Below are 16198 nucleotides of genomic sequence, written 5' to 3'. Positions count from 1 at the left end.
AACTCCAAATATATCTTAGAAAGACTGTCTTCAAAGGTTCACAAGTTGGCATATGGAAGATGTATTATATTTATTCTGTATAGTTCCAGGGTAGTTGTCTAAAATTAGGCTGGGTATAGTGGCTCACACCTGTAATCCCAACACTTTGGGAGGCTAAGGCGGGAAGATCACCTGAGGTCAGGAATTCAAGACCAGTCTGGCCAACATGGTGAAACCCTGTCTCTACTAAAAACACAAAAATCAGCCGGGTGTGGTGGCACATGCCTGTAATCCCAGCTACTTGGGAAGCCAAAGCAGGAGAATTGCTTAAATCCAAGAGGTGGAGGTTGCAGTGAGCCGAGATCGTGCCACTGTACTCCAAGCTGGGTGACAGAGTGGGACTCCATCTCAAACATAAATAAATTTTTAAAATTAAATTAATGAGAAGATTCAATTAGATTTCAATTCAAAACAAGAAATAATTGTCAGCAGGGAACTGTGGCTCATGCCTGTAACCCCAGCACTTTGGAAGTCTAAGGTAGGATGACTGCTTGATGCCAGGAGTCCGAAACCACCTGGGCAACATAGCAAGATCCAGTCTCTACAGAAATTTTTTTTTTTCTTTATGAGACAGAGTGTTGCTCTGTCGCCCAAGATAGAGTGCACTGGCACAATCTCGACTCACTGCTACCTCTGCCTCCTGGGTTCAAGCAATTCTCAAGCCTCAGCCTCCCAAGTAGCTAGGATTACAGATGTGAAACACCATTACCAGCTAATTTGTATTTTTAGTAGTGATGAGGTTTTGCCACATTGACCAGTCTAGTCTCAAACTCCTGGCCTCAAGTGATCCACCAGCCTTGGCCTCCCAAAGTGCTGGGATTACAGGCATGAGCCACAACCCCCAGCCTCTACAAGAAATGTTTTATATTAGGCAAGTGTGGTGGTACATGCCTGTAGTCCCAGCTACGCAGGAGGATCACTTGAGCCCAGGAGTTCAAGGCTGCAGTAAGCTATGATACACCACTGCACTCCAGCCTGGGTAACAGAGCAAGACCCTGTCTCTTAAAAATAAAAATAGGCGAGGCAGCTGGACACAATAATTCATGCCTGTAATCCAGCACTTTGGGAGGCTGAGGCAGGCAGATTACTTGAAGTCAGGACGTCAGGACGAGACAAGCCTGGCCAAATAATAAAACCCTGTCTCTACTAAAAAATACAAAAATTAGCTATGCGTGGTGGTGGGCACCTATAATCCCAGCTACTTGGGAGGCTGAGGCAGTAGAATTGTTTGAACCTGGGAGGCAGATGTTGTGATGAGCCAAGATGGCACCACTGCTCTCCAGCATGGTCAACAGAGCGAGACTCGGTCTCAAAAAAAAAAAAAAAATAGGTGAGGCACAATGGCTTATGACTGTAATCCCAGCACTTTGGGAAACTGAGGCAGGAAGATCACTTGAGGTCAGGAGTTCAAGACCAGCCTGGCCAACATAGTAAAACCCCATCTCTACTAAAAATACAAAAATTAGCTGGGTGTGATAGTGGGCGCCTGTAGTCCCAGCTTCTGGAGAGGCTGAGGCAGAAGAATCGCTTGAACTCGGGTGGCAGAGGTTGCAGTGAGCCGAGATTGTGCCACTGCTCTCCAGTCTAGGCGACAGGGCGAGACTCCATCTCAAAAAAGTAAAATAAAATAAAAACAAATAAAAAATAACTTTTGCCAGGCATGGTGGCTCATGCCTGTAATCCCAGCACTTTAGGAGGTCAAGGCAGAAGAATCGCTTGAGCCCAGGAATTCAAGACCAGTCTGGAAAATATAGTGAAATCCTATCTTTATAAAAAAAAACTAAAAAATAAATAAATAATAAAAATAGCCAGGCATGGCGGCATGCACCTGTAGTCCCAGCTACAAGGGGGAGAATCGTTTGTACCAGGGAGGTTAAGGCTACAGTAAGCTGTAATCCAACACTGCACTCCAGCCTGTGTGACAGAGCAAGACCCTGTCTCAAAAAATTATGATTATATTTCTACCGATGAGAGCTTTTCAACAACAATATCCTAAAGAAGTGGTAAGCTCCCCCATTAATGGAGGTATTCAAAGAGAACCTGAAAGATCATTTGTCAGGAGAATGATAGAAAGCATTCCTGTAATTGGATGGCAGACTGGAGACAAGGAGACTGCATCAAATTACGTCAAAGGCTCTTTTCAGCTCTAAGAGTTTTTATTCTAAATAAAAACAAAACAAACAAAAACCACTGATAACTAAGGAGTCCTCCTCCTATTTTTTTAAAGATCCAACCAGGCAGGACAACTTAGAAGCTAAAAGTACAGCTTTGATACTACTTTCTCTTGAATAAATATGTACAAATTACTTAATTCTATTTGCCTCCGTTTCACTATCTGTAAATTTAGAATAATAGTACCTACTTCATAAGATTACTATGAAAAGTAATATAATACTTAGTTAAATACTTAAAAGGGTATCTGACAAATGAACGTGTTTAAAACTAGCAGCCTAAAAAGGAAAGGAAAAGGAAAGGTGGGGATGGAAGAAAGGGCAAGGAATGAAACCTAAATGTGTGGCTTGTTTTCATTATCTGTACCTAAGCCTCAACCAAACCATTCCTGACTGCTGTGGCCAGAGGCTGGGTTCCCTTGGCAACCAGCCTCAAAAAAGAACCTAGATCTACCTTCTTCAGGGAGGCAGCTCATCCCTTGCCTTAGAATCTGGCATCTTCCCTGCACAAGGCAGACTCCCTAAGAACTCACAAATACCACTGCCCCAAACTCAAGGAGCTAAGTGTTACTTTTAGTTCCTATGATCAATTACAGATCATCAGAGTTCAAAGAGACCTCAGAGGCCATCTAGAGCAACCCCTTTGTTTAATGAATGATGACAATAAAACTAAAAAAAGTGAAGTCCTAAATATGGCAAGTTGGTGGCAGGGTCAAGACAAGATCACAGTCCTCTTTATTCTTAGTCCAGTGGTCAAAATCTTCCCATTTTTCATGAGAAAAACCGAACTGGTCCTACTATCTCTTAAACCATACAGTCCATACTACCTACTTAACAGAAGAAAGAAAAGACTACAGGCAGTAGATTGCAGAGGTTAAGAACATGAACTTGGGGGGCTGGGTGCCGTGGCTCACACCTGTAATCCCAGCACTTCGGGAGGCCAAGGCCAGCAGATCATGAGGTCAAGAGATGGAGACCATCCTGGCCAACACAGTGAAACCCTGTTTCTATTAAAAATACAAAAATTAGCTGAGTGTGGTGGCACAAGCCTGTGGTCCTAGCTACTCGGGAGGCTGAGGCAGAAGAATCACTTGAACCCAGGAGGCGGAGGCTGCAGTGAGCCGAGGTTGTGCCATTGCACTCCAGCCTGGCGACAGAGCAAGACTTCATCTCAAAAAAAAAAAAAAAAAGGTAGCAGGGCATTGTGGCTCATGCCTGTAATTCCAGCACTTTGGGAGGCCGAGGTGGGCAGATCATGAGGTCAAGAGATCAAGACCATCCTGGCCAACATGGTGAAACCCCGTCTCTACTAAAAATACAAAAATTAGCTGGGCGTGGAGGTGTGTGCCTGTAATCCCAGCTACATGGGAGGCTGAGGCAGGAGAATCACTTGAACCAGGGAGTCGGAGGTTGCAGTGAGTCAAGATCATGCCACTGCACTCCAGCCTGGGCAACAAAAGCAACCCTCAGTCTCAAAAAAAAACAAAAAAAGCAAGCATGAACTCAGGATGGACTGCCTTTTTAAAATCCCTGCTCTACTACTTATTAACTGTGCAACTTGAAGCAAGCTTCCTAACTGCTCTTCGACTCTATAAAACAAGGCCAGGTGCGGTGGCTCATGCCTGAATTCTAGCACTTTGGGAGGCCAAGGCAGGCGGATCACGTGGTCAAGAGTTTGAGACCAGCCTGACCAACATGGTGAAACCCTTCTTCTACTAAAAATACAAAAACTTAGCCAGGTGTAGTGGTGTGCGCCTGTAATCCCAGCTACTCAGGAGGCTGAGGCAAGAGAATCACTTGAACCCGGGAGGTGCAGGTTGCAGTGAGCCGAGATCATGTCACTGCACTGCAACCTGGGCAACAGAGCAAGACTCCAACTCAACACACACACACACACACAGACACGGTAAGAGTCACCGATTAGGTTATTTTTAAGGATTAAATTACATAATCCATGTAAAGTACATAGCATGTAGAAAATTCTCAATGTGTAGTGGGGTGCGGTGGCTCATGCCTGTAATCCCAGTACAGGCCAAACTGGGTGGATCACCTAAGGTCAGGAGTTCGAGACTAGCCTGACCAACATGGAGAAACCCAATCTCTATTAAAAATACAAAATTAGCTGGCACGATGCCACATGCCTGCAATCCCAGCTACTCGGGGTGCTGAAGTAGGAGAATGACCTGAACCCGGGAGGTGGAGGTTACGGTGAGCCAAGATTGCACTCCAGCCTGGGCAACAAGAGTAAAACTCCGTCTCAAAAAAAAAAGAGGGGGAGAGAAAAAGAAAATTCTCGATGTGTACACTGTTCTGCTTCTCATCATTACCAGTCATGTTAAAAAAAATAAACAAGCGGGAACAAACATGGCCCCAGCTGCTCAGGTGGTGTGGGCGCTGTGGCCTGGCAGGTGCACCTTGGCCTGGAGGCTGGGCGGCCGCCCCCAGCTGCTGCTCCCCACACAGAACCAGGCTGGCTTCACGGGGGTGGCGGGCGGCTCGGGTCCTGTGGCTGCCACCCATAAGGGGAGCCCACGGCTGCTAGGGGCAGTGGCACTTGCCCTGGGGGGAACCCTGGGGCTGTACCACACAGCTCGGTGGCACCTGCACACCCAGGACCTCCATGCAGAGCACTCAGCCACGCAGCTCTCCCTGTCCAGCCACCTGCAGCTGACCCTGTACCAATACAAGACGTGTCCCTTCTGCAGCAAGGTCCGAGCCTTCCTCGACTTCCATGCCCTGCCCTACCAGGTGGTGGAAGTCAATCCTGTGCACAGGGCTGAGATCAAGTTCTCCTCCTACAGAAAGGTGCCCATCCTGGTGGCCCAGGTTGGAAAAAACAACAACTGAACAACTCCTCTGTCATCATCAGTGCCCTCAAGACGTACCTGGTTTCAGGGCAGCCCCTGGAAGAGATCATCACCTACTATCCAGCCATGAAGGCTGTGAACGTGACCAGGGCAAGGAGATGACCGAGTTCGGCAATAAGTACTGGCTCATGCTAGACGAGAAGGAGGCCCAGCAGGTGTACGGCAGGAAGGAGGCCAGGACGGAGGAGATGAAGTGGTGGCAGTGGGTGAACGACTGGCTGGTGCACGTGATCTCCCCCAACGTGTACCGCACGCCCACTGAGGCTCTGGCGTCCTTTGACTACACTGTCCGCGAGGTCAAGTTTGGAGGACGCTGTGGCCAAGTACATGGGTGCAGCGGCCATGTACCTCATCAGCAAGCGACTCAAGAGCAGGCACCACCTCCAGGACAACGTGCGTGAGGACCTTTACGAGGCTGCCAACAAGTGGGTGGCTGCTGTGGGCAAGGACCAGCCCCCTTCATGTGGGGCCGGAGGCCGAACCTCGCCAATCTGGCGGTGTATGGCGTGCTGCGAGTGATGGAGGGGCTGGATGCCTTTGATGACATGATGCAGCACACTTGCATCCAGCCCTGGTACCTGTAGGTTGAGAGGGCCATCACCAAGGCCTCCCCAGAGCACTGAGTGTCTCCACAAGCAGCAGGGGGAAGGCAGCAGAAGACGCCAGCTGCCAGGGCCTGGGGCCACTGGGCCAGTGCCTGGCAATGCTGGTGTGGGCAGGATCATTCTGGCTCTTGTCCACCCACCCCCCAGCCCTCTTGCTTCTAACACAGGGCACCTGCTAGGGCCCAGGGATGTTGGGGACGAGTTCCAGCCCTGCTCCTACCTTGGGCCGGACCTTCCCTGTCCTGGCCTCGCTGCTCTGCCGCCTCTCTCCCAGGCCCTCAGTGGCTGTCCCATGGCTACATCCCGTGGGTGGGGGCCCTGGCAGGACAGCAGGACAGTTCATTTTCGGTGGAATGCCATCACTGGGTTCCGCTGGTTCCGACTCTTCCCAAGCCTCCTGGGACTGGGACACATTTGCAATAAAGGAAAGGTTTGTGGCCCCGTCACAGCGGGCATCACTTGGAAAATAAAAAATAAATAAACAAGCAAGGCTGGGTGTGATGGCTCATGCCTGTAATCCCAGCACTCTGGGAGGCCAAGGCAAGCAGATCACGAGGTCAGGAGTTCAAGACCAGCCTGACAAACATATTGAAACTTTGTCTCTACTAAAAATACGAAAATTAGCCAGGCATGGTGGCACGCTCCTGTAATCCCAGCTACTCAGGAGTCTGAAGCAGGAGAATCACTTGAACCAGAGAGGCAGAGCTTGCAGTGAGCCAAGATTGTGCCACTGCACTCTAGCCTGGGTGACAGAGCCAGACCTCGACTCAGAAAAAAATAAATAAAATAAAATAAAATAAGCATTAACACGAGCGGCTAGACAAGCTCTCACTTCTGGTCCAAAAAGCACTGAGATATGTTTGCTTAGCTCCATTTCCTGGCCCAGGAAACACCCAACACCTCAGCAGAAGAAGAACATAACTAACCTATCTTTCATGTCTTTGGATCCAGGGAACAATCAATTCAGAGAATAATCAAGGCTCATGCTATATTGATAAGATGCTTAAGATCACAATGAACATTAAGTCAGAACTCAAGCCTGACCTTTACCCTATACTCAAGTTTGACAAGATGCAGTTTTTGCCCAGTCTTCCCCTCAACCTACTAAGGTAATGCAGTGGTTAAGAGCAAAAGCTCTGGAGTTTGACTGCCTGGGTGCAAACTGGTTCCATCATTCATATGCTGTGTGACTTAGGCAAATTCGTTTATTTGCCTTATTTCTCTAAGACTTTGTTTCTCCATCTTTTAAATGAGAATAACAACTATTTTAATTTTTATGGTAACAGCTGACATTGGATAAGCACTTTCTGTGTGCCAAGAACTATGCTAAACACTTTACATAGCTTATGTCATTTAACTGTCACCACCAGCTTAGGAGGCAGGTATTATTATTCTCATGGTACAGATATAGATGCTCCTTGACTTATGATGAGGTTACATCCCGAATACCTTAAGTCAAATACACATTTAATACACTTAGCCTACCAAACATCATAGCTTAGTCTAGACTATCTTAAACACACTCAGAACACTTAAATTAGCCTAGAGCTGGGTAAAATCATCCAACACAATGCTTATTATAAACTTGAATATCTCATGTAATTTATCAAACACAGTACAGTATGCAGTATTGGTTGTTTGCCTTCATGATTGCATGGCTGACTAGGAGTTGCTTGTTGCTGCAGCCATGCATCATGAGAACATATCAAACAACGTGTTGCCAGGCCAGGAAAAGATCAAAATTCAGAATTTCTAGTGTAGTTTCTAATTAACACATATAGCTTTTGCACCATTGTAAAGTTGAAAATTGTAAGGCAAACCACTGTAAGTCAGGACTATCTGTACAGATGAGGCAGAGTTTTTCTTGTTCAAGGCCACGCAGTCAGTTACTGGCAAAACTTAGATGTCAATGCAGGAGGTCTGACCCCAGAGTCTATGCTCTTTACTCCTACTACACTGCTCTACTTCTCAAAGTACTAGCATCACATGGTTGTTAGAAGATGGCAACCCACATAAAGTGCTTATCACAGTGCCAAGTTCATCAAAGCTGGCCATTACTATCATTTTTGTTATCGCCATTATCAATTCCTTTAAGCCTCTCCCAAAAATTACTACCTCCTAAGTTCCAACTTCATCTAAAAGGACAGGGTTGTTTTCTTACCTAGCTACCACCTCACTGAGTAGCTCGGAGTAGGGTTGTAGTATTTTTATTTAATTTCCCTCATGTAATCCAGGATAAGTACCTGGGTGGAGAAAAAGGAAAATATTTATTAGAAACATATTATTCTATAAAAAAGCAATATTCTAAGTCTTTCTTTTTAAAAATAAAATCTTTATTAATCTCTTAGGAAAAAATATACACTTACAAAACTTTTTTTTTTTTCAAAACAAGGCAGAGACAAATAGTATTTACTTTAAAAAGAAACTGTCAGTCCTCTACCTCCCTTCCTCATTCTACTCTGTTCTCAAAACTGACAGGCTTTAAAGTAATTATTTAAAAAGCCGGGTCAGCCAACGCAGTGGCTCATGCCTATAATCCCAGCACTTTGGGAGGCCAAGGTAGGTGGATTACCTGAGGTCAGGAGTTTGAGAACAACTTAGCCAACATAGTGAAACCCATCTCTACTAAAAAAAATACAAAATTAGCCATGCGTGGTGGCGGGCGCCTGTAATCCCAGCTACTTGGGAGGCTGAGGCAGGGGAATCACTTGAACCTGGGAGGCGGAGGTTGCAGTGAGCTGAGATAATGCCACTGCACTCCAGCCTGGGTGACAGTGTGACACAACATCTCAAAACAAACAAAAAAAAAAGCCAGGGTTGATGGGGCTGGGAGCAGTGGCTCATGCTACAATCCCAGCACTTTGGGATTTGGGAGGCCAAGGCTGGCAGATCACCTGAGGTCAGGAGTTCGAGACCAGCCTGGCCAATATGGTGAAACCCTACGTCTACTAAAAATACAAAAAATTAGCCAGGTATGATGGCATGTGCCCATGGTCCTAGCTACACAGGAGGCTGAGGCAGGAGAATCACTTGAGCCCTGAAGGCAGAGGTTGCAGTAAGCTAAGACTGCACCACTGCACTCCAGCCTGGACAAGAGCAAAACTCTGTCTCAAAAAAAAAAAAAAAAAATTAAAATTAAATGAATGTATTTGTTCAGCTCCTATGTTCTAGGCACTGTTCTAGGAGTGAGGTTATAGCAATGAAGAAAACAAAGTTGTAACTATCATGAAATTTACATTCTAGTGGAGGGTGGCATGCAATAAACTATGGTAGAGAGTCCCTACAACACAATGCCTGGCATGCAGTAGGCAGCACTTAACATAAGTACTTACTAAATAATGAACAATGAATGAATAAAATGTATGAATAAACAGTATGTGCTATGCAGAAAAATAAAACTGGGAAGGGGACCAGAGAAAGCAGAGGGCAGAGAGATGGCTTTTATTTTAAACAAGGCAGTTAAGGTATATTGCATTGATTAAGTGACAGTTGAGCAGAAACCTGAAGGAGATAAGGGAGAAGTCCACACTGATGTCTGGAAAAATGATGTTCCTGGCAGAAAAAAAAAACCACAAAGGCCCCAAGGCCTGGCATGCTGGAGCAACTACAAAGGAGACCAGTATGGCTACAGCACCAGGGAAAGTGGTAGGAAATGAAGTCAGAGCAGCTGGGAGACGGTGGTGCAGATCCCATATGGTCTTGCAGACCATGGTAGAGAATCTATCTTTTTTTGTTGTTTTTTTTTTGACTCATCAATGAGAGCTTCTTATGTTGCTCAGGTTGGCCTTGAACTCATAGCCTCACCTCCTCAAGCGCCAAGACAACTGGCCGGAGCCACCGCAGCTCCCGAGAATCTACCTTTTAAACTAGGTGGGATTTTAATCTCAGCACCCAGGTGACAGTTTTCAGCAAAGCAGTGACTTGATCTGATACACGCTTAAAAGAATAATTCTGGTCACTGTTAAAATTAGATTGAGGGGGCAAAAAGCAAACGGAGGAAGACCATTTAGTTATTCCAGTAGCAACAGGGCAGGTGGTGGGAAGTGTTTAAATACTTGATATATTTTAAGGTGAAGCTGACAGACCTACTGGTGGACTGGATGAGGAGAATGAAAAAACAGAGTTAAGGGAGACACTCTATATATTCAATATAGAGAAGAATAACAACTCTGAGATGGGGAGGACCTTCCAGAGAAGCAGATTTGAGAGGAGATGTTCTGAAAATTTTTAATAAGTTCAATAGGCTACCAGGCACCCAAAAGGAAATATCCAGTGAATAGCTAGATGTAAGTCTTGAGTTCAGGGAAGGACATTCAAGCTAATAATGTAAATTCATGAACTGTCAGGAAATAATGGCATTTAAAATCTTGATCAAGTCCAGCTGATCAACATAGCAAGACCGTGTCTCCATAAAAAAATAATAATTTAGCCAGGCGTGGTGGTGGGTACCTGTAGTCCTAGCTACTGAGGAGGGGCGGGAGGATTGCTTGAGACCAGGAATTCAAGGCTGTACACAGTCAACTACGATCATGCCACTGCACTTCAGCCTGAGCAACAGAGTTAGAACTTGTCTCTAAAAAATAAAGTACTGAAAGAGAGCACCTAGGAAAAGAGTGTAGACAGAGAAGGTATCCAAGGTAAGCGATCCTCCCACCTCAGCCTCCCAAGTAGCTGGAATTACAGGCACCCACCACCACACCTGCTAATTTTTGTATTTTTAGTAGAAACAGCATTTCACCTTGTTGGCCAGGCTGGTCTCAAACTCCTGACCTCAGGTGATCCACCCACCTCAGCATCCCAAAGTGCTGGTATTACAGGCATGAGCCACTGTACCCAACTGCCCCTTCTTTCTTTTATGGGACAGAGAGTTATTGATCATTAGCTAACTCAAAGGTTAGGTTTAATTTACAATTTCTCCTTAGAATCTCTAGACAAGAAGTACAATTTCTGATGTCTTCACCTTAGAATTACTGCTATAAAGTAAGGCCTTTAACTTTCTGTGCTGCAGCAAGTATAGTCAAGTCTCAATAATCTATGCTAGTGAAGTAGCAAAACAATAATCACCAAAATCTGGATAATGTGAACATCCTTAATATCTTCCTGACATGGCTACAACTTCTGAATGGACTGTGCTCTGTTTGGCTTCAGGGCTTTGATTCCTCTGCCTGGAATACCCTTCCCTCTCCTCCACCTTACAGTCTGCTAGTTTGAAACTCCTTGCCTCAACCTGTCCAGTAGCAGGGATTACAGATACGTATCACTATGCCTAGCTAATTTTTAAATTTTTTTAGTAGAGATAGGGTTTCCCTATATTGCCCAGGCTGGTCTTGAATTCGTAGGCTCAAACAATACTCCTGCCCCCGGCCTCCCAAAGTGCAGGGATTACAGGTGTAAGCCACCACACCCAACTATACCAACCCCAACACATTTCTTACATTTCTCAGAGAACCAAGTGATCTCAAAACAGCAGTGTAGGGTCACCAGCACATGAGGTCAAACTGTTAACTACAAAATGGGTAAGATATATTGTTTGGGGCCAGGTGCGGTGGCTCAAGCCTGTAATCCCAGCACTTTGGGAGGCCAAGGCAGGCCGATCACGAGGTCAAGAGAGACTATCCTGGCCAACATGGTGAAACCCTGTCTCTACTAAAAATACAAAAATTAGGTGGGCATGGTGGCATGCGCCTGTAGTCCCAGCTACTCCAGAGGCTGAGGCAGGAGAACTGCCTGAACCCGGGAGACGAAGGTTGCAGTGAGCCGAGATCCTGCCACTGCACTCCAGCCTAGCGCCTGGCAACAGAGCAAGATTCTGTCTCAAAAAAAGATAAATTGCTTCGAAGTGCCAGTTTCTAGCTTCTGGCTGGAGGCTACACTTCCCAGCCTGGCAGAAAGGCCACCGTGCAGGCTGCAACTCTTTATGAGAAATAAAGCTCTGTTTTCCAAAAGAAAAAAATTTTAAAAAGATATATTTCTAGCTGTAGTAGCCTAGAAAGTAACAGCGGAAAAGTTTTCTCAATTTACTGTTATTTATTTCTTATTATTTTTCTTTTTTTAGATAGGGTCTCGCTCTGTTGTCCAGACTGGAGTGAAGTGACAGGATTACGGCTCACTGAAGCCTCTAACTCCTGAGCTCAAGTGATTGTCCCACCTCAGCCTTACAAGTAGCTGGGACTACAGATGCACGCCACCACACCCAGTTAATTTTTTTAATTTTTTAATTTTTTTGTACAGAGAGGGTCTAACTATGTTGCCCAGGCTGGTCTCCAACTCCTGGACTCCAGTAATTCTCCTGCATCAGCCTCCCAAAATGCTGGGATTACAGGTGTGAACCACCATGCCTAGCCTACTATTACTTTAAATAAAAGAGAAACAGAAAGATAAATCTTAAGGGAGAGAGAAAAAGAAACCACTTAAAAAAAAAAGTGTGTAATGACTTCTGGATTCAAGAAAAAAAAAAAAGTTACATGTTAGCAGCACTTTTTTTTTTTTGAGATGGATTCTTGCTCTGTCGCCCAGGCTGGAGGGCAGTAACACCATCTCAGCTCACCTCAACCTCCATCTCCCAGGTTTACATTCACATGCCTTAGCCTCCCGAGTAGCTGGGATTACAGGCAGATACCACCATGCTCAGTTAAATTTTTTTGTGTATTTTTAGTAGAGACAGGGTTTTGCCATGTTGGTCAGGCTGGTCTCAAACTCCACCTGCCTCACCACCTCATCCACTGCACTCGGCCAATATGGCAAATTTAAATAGCTATAGGCCAGGCATGGTGACTCACATCCATAATCCCAGGACTCTGGGAGGCTGAAGCAGAAGAATCACTTGAGCTCAGGAATTCAAAACCAACCTGAGCAACATAGCAGGACCTCATCTCTACTAAAAATTAAAATTAAAAGATTAGCCGCATGGTGGACACACACCTGTAGTACCAGTTCCTGAGGAGGCTGAGGTACAAGGATTACTTGAGCCCAGGAGACTGAGGTGGCAATGAGTTATGACAGAGCCACTATACTACAGCCTGGGTGACAGAGCGAGACCTTTTCTCAAAAAATAAATAAAAATTAAAAATTAAATAGCTGTAGTATGCCTGCTGAACCAGGTAGATTAGAGGAAAAAAAATTTGGTCCCTGTCCCAAGGGAACTCAAGAGTCTTATTGAGGAATCCTTCCTACCCCTTCTAAACCCATAAATGTAAATATCAGAGAAAAGAGAGAAGAGACTTTCCAAAGTAAGAGTTAGGAACTTAAGGTAAATGCATTGGCTGTTTGGGGGCAGAAAAATGATGACTGGCTGGAAAACTTTTTGAGTTTATGGTAAAGTCATCCCATACATTAAAGTCCACATATATATCACAAGCATCAGAAACTATGGAAAGTGCAATCCACAACTAGGAGCCAAGAAGCCTATGTAACCTTGAGCAAGTCGCTTCACTCCACTGATCCAAAAATGGCTCTTCCGTAAAATGGGCATAATAAGAAAGTTGGCAAACTTGCCTGTGATGATTAAACAATGTGAAATCATTTTGAAAGGTTTTAGGTGACATATCAACTTAACGTAGAGGAAGCAACAATCATTCCTCTGACTGGAATATAAATCCTATGGTTCAACTTCCAAAGTCTAAACCTGACTCACCTTCTTAGCCTTGTTAACCTCCTCAACCAACCTGTGGTCACTGAGTAAGAGGAGATGAGTTACGTGTGAAGCTCCAGGGGTGAAGCAGTGACTACTCAGCCAATTGCTCCATGTCTCAGTGGCTTCATCTATAAAACGGATGGTGTGGAATTCACTCAGGTATCCCTAAGATAATGCAAGTCTGAGGAAGGGAGTGGAGATTTTACCAAAAATGTGGAAAATATTTACATAACCATCCCACCACCCCGGGATAAATAACCAAGGTCAAATATCATCACCTCCTGGACATCATGAATCATTTAATCTCTTGCTTTATAGATGGGAGCACTGAGACCCTGACAGATGAAGCAAGTTGTAGAAGTCTCAGAGCTAGTCACGGGCAGAGCTAAGACTAGGGCCCAAAGCCTCAAATTCCAAAGTCCAGTGCCTCTTTGCCAGATCACAGCATCACCCAAGGTTCCTGTATGACATGTTATCAACCCCAAGACACACTACAATTTAACCAACAATCAAATGTGGACTACAAGGAACTGTAAGATTGTGGGGGAAGCAGGGAGGCTGAGAACTGGGGGAGCTGGGAAAGGTAAGCCTTCACTGAGGAGGTGTGCTAAGTCCCAAAGGTACATAACAGAAAATTATGGAAATATTTCAGTAGGTAGTCTTGGAAATAAAGACCTGACGGATAAAATTTTCTCTAGGGAAGAGAAATAGATTAGATTTACAAGGCCAGAAGGCTTTGTTTGAACATTCCTTGATTAGATGAGATTTAGTCCTTTTTTGTGACGAGTTTCTAACACTTGTTAATATTTTTAATTCCCTCATCTATTACATCTCTGGACAGGACCCTCTGCAGAGACCATATCCAGTTTAGTGGTTAAGTAGGTATCTCCGGACTCAGACTGACTAAATTCAAATCCTTGCTTTACCTCTTCACCAATCTGTACCTCTGTAAAACTGACCTAATATCATCACCCATTTCAGGAGGTTTTGTGAAGATTAAATTTGTATAAGCAGTCAACACTAATGGGTTTTTAATCACTTTATTTATTTATTTTTTGAGACAGAGTCTCGCTCTGTCACCCAGGCTGGAGTGCAGTGGCGCAATACTGGCTCACTGCAACCTGTGTCTACCAGGTTCAAGTGATTCTCCTGCCTCAGCCTCCCAAGTAGCTGGGACTACAGGCATGTGCCACCAGGCCCAGCTAATTTTTTGTATTTTTAGTGGAGACAGGGTTTCACCACGTTAGCTAGGCTGGTCTCAATCTCATGACCTCATCATCCCCTGGCCGAGGCCTCCCAAGGAGCTGGGATTAGAGGCATAAGCAACCGTGCCCTAATCACTTTATTTATAATGTGTTCTTTTTTTTTTTTTTTTTTTTGAGATGAAGTCTGACTGTTACCCAGGCTGGAATGAGGTGGTGTACAGTCTCAGCTCACTGCAACCTCCGCCTCCTGGGTTTCAAGCAATTCTCCTGCTTCAGCCTCCCTAGAAGCTGGGATTACAGGTGTGTACCCCACACCTGGCTAATATTTTTTTTGTATTCTTAGTAGAGATGGGGTTTCACCATGTTAGTCAGGCTGGTTTTGAATTCCTGACCTCAGGTGATCCACCGGACTCAGCCTCCCAAAGTGCTGGGATTACAGGTGTGAGCCACCACGCCTGGCCAATGTGTCCTTTTTTATATATAAAGACTAGAAATTACCCAAGAACACTGCATGTAGTAATTACTGTTTTGCAAGAATTTTGTTATATGTGTGTACATAATGTCTTAAGTCATAATGTAAAATTTGTTTCTTACAGTGGTTTTTTAAAAAACGTGAAAAACACTAAATACATAAGGCTTAGAACAATGCCTAGCACACGGTAAGCACTCTTACTGTGCTATAACTGTTAAATGTGGTTGCAGGGTTATATAAACTAATATGACAGCACTTTGGAAAATATATCTGATAGCAACATAAGTTAAAGGCAAAAGGCCCTTCTTTTGTGTATCACACCCACACAATCAGAGCCCTGCTCAGGCACCCATTCGGCCCACTGAAGAGGCCACAGACTGACCTAACACTCTGTCATGCTCTGTCAATCTCCGCAGAGAAATGGAGGTTTGGTGCCAGAGTGTATTCATTTTTACCTGGTTGGGGTGTTGGGGTGGAGAAGGCAAGAGTCAAGCCCATGGGGAGCTGAGGGAAGCAAATGAGTCATACAGAGAACTGTTTGCTCCCCCGGAGCCAGGTAGACTCAAAAGTGCCACAGCCAGGGCCAGAGTGACAGATACCTGAGTCTCTGCGCGGGCTGAATCACTTCCCCCTCCCTATTCTCACCAGACACCGCATAAGAGCATTTGAGACCGCCCATTACAGGTGTACCTCATATCAAGAAAAGCTGGAGCCGCCAAACAGATACAAAAAGGGGCTGACTACACAACAAAAGATTACCTGAAGTATTCATTTAAATGACAAGCTCCCCTAAACGTTTAAAATAGCATTTAAATTCCAAAAGTCGGATTTACAGAAAAATCTGGAAAATGTGCTCACCAGTAAGGAAATCTGGAGGTCCATTCCCGACACTGTGTGACCTTGAATTAGGCACTTCATCTTTAAGTGTCTTCCTCTGTTTAAAAGAGAGAGAGAGATAAGATCACCTACCTCAGAGGCTCATGGTAAAAATTAAACAGAGGATGCGGTGAAATGCCTAGCATCGAATGTGCTGACACTGGCCAATGCACAATAAACACCTGTCCCCTCTAAAGTAAAACTGAACACTAATGGTGTTAAACTGTTAATAAGATTCACCGGCCAATTGGCCTGTGAAAAAGTCAGAGGCATTCTAGTCTCTTCACGGAAGTTCTCTTGCTTTTAAAAGCTTTATAAACCATCTCTTGT

General features: G+C 44.9%; 1 long non-coding RNA gene and 1 pseudogene across 11 annotated transcripts in view; one reads left to right on the top strand and one right to left on the bottom strand.

Moving 5' to 3' along the window:
• Positions 1–16198, bottom strand: part of LOC128929610 (uncharacterized) — a 142729-nt gene that overhangs the window by 125693 nt on the left and 838 nt on the right. For 9 of the 10 annotated variants that reach the window (XR_013526525.1, XR_013526522.1, XR_008476299.2 and 6 more), the window contains exons 2-3: positions 15851–15926; positions 7844–7925 (exon numbers count right to left, since the gene is read on the bottom strand). This is a non-coding gene — a long non-coding RNA (uncharacterized LOC128929610). Of the gene's footprint in view, positions 1–7843; positions 7926–13315; positions 13497–15850; positions 15927–16198 lie in introns of all 10 variants that reach the window. The other variant, XR_008476297.2, reaches the window with a different exon arrangement.
• On the top strand, positions 4059–5763 carry LOC100413971 (prostaglandin E synthase 2 pseudogene; annotated as a pseudogene). The gene has a single exon (XR_013526521.1). The product of XR_013526521.1 is annotated as a prostaglandin E synthase 2 pseudogene (transcript).

Source organism: Callithrix jacchus, chromosome 14, assembly GCF_049354715.1.
Source record: "Callithrix jacchus isolate 240 chromosome 14, calJac240_pri, whole genome shotgun sequence".
Classification (NCBI taxonomy): Eukaryota; Metazoa; Chordata; class Mammalia; order Primates; family Cebidae; genus Callithrix; species Callithrix jacchus.
This window is presented reverse-complemented; position numbering and strand designations above follow the sequence as displayed.